Source organism: Canis lupus, chromosome 3, assembly GCF_011100685.1.
Source record: "Canis lupus familiaris isolate Mischka breed German Shepherd chromosome 3, alternate assembly UU_Cfam_GSD_1.0, whole genome shotgun sequence".
NCBI lineage: Eukaryota > Metazoa > Chordata > Mammalia > Carnivora > Canidae > Canis > Canis lupus.
Genome location: NC_049224.1, coordinates 74,118,147 through 74,119,272, shown reverse-complemented (window position 1 = coordinate 74,119,272; position 1,126 = coordinate 74,118,147).

Here is a 1,126-nt window from a genome sequence, read left to right as displayed (position 1 = left end):
GTGCCCTAGTCATGTTGAATAGTTCCCAAAGACAAGAATACTATGTGTAGAAACAGTACACAATGAACTATATTCTTCCTTCTGATCAAAAGAGCAAAGTCGGGCCGCCTGGGTGGCTCAGCGGTTTAGCGCCGCCTTCAGCCCAGGATGTGATCCTGGAGACCTGAAATCCAGTCCCAAGTCAGGCTCCTTGCACGGAGTCTGCTTCTCCCTCTGCCTGTGTCTGCCTCTCTCTCTCTCTCTTTCCTTCTCTCCCCCTCTCCCCCCGTGTCTCTCACAAATAAATAAATAAAATCTTAAAAAAAAAAAAAAGAGCAAAGTCTCTCATGCATGCTGGATCAGGCAACTAGAATTTCAGCAAGATTTCCAGCCACAGAAAACCAGACTCAGAATTTTCATTTGGCCTGAGATTTAGCTCACTCTTGGTTTGGGGTCCCCCAGATACAGACCCTGAGATAATTATTCAACTACAAGTAGTTTATTGCAGAAGTGATCCCAGGAGACACCCTTAGAAGAATGAAGGTAGAAGATAAGGATAGAAAGGAAGCCAATAAAAAAAATATTTACCAAGCTGTTTCCACCATAGAGAATTAAAATCCATTCTACTGGGCAACTCAGGCATAATGTAAAGCACACTCCAGATTTATCTCCAAAATGAGAAATTTGGGTCATTTATCAACCAATTCTCTTCCTGATATTTGTTGAGAGCTCCTTCCAAGAAAAATCTCTAACACTTTTTGGGGCACCTGGGTGGTGCAGTCAGTTTAGAATCCAACTCTTGATTTAGGCTCAGGCTGTGATCTCACAGTCATGAGATCAAGCCCCAAATTGGGCTCTTCACTCAGCATAGAATCTGTTGGAGTTTCTCTCTCTCTCTGCCCCTCCTGTTCATACTCTCTCTCTCTCTCAAATAAAAAAATCTTAAAAAAAAAAATTCTCCAGCACTTTTAAGTTGCCCTTTGTGTGAGCCCTGTAAGTTCTCACACGCGGAGAAAACCCTCCAGGCAGAGTCTGCAACATTAGCAATAGGTGGCCTTCAACATGCAGAAACAAATGCTGAGTAGAAACGAGAAGGGCACCAATAGCTATAGATATCTGCTATAGGAACTGAAGTTGTTTAACAGGT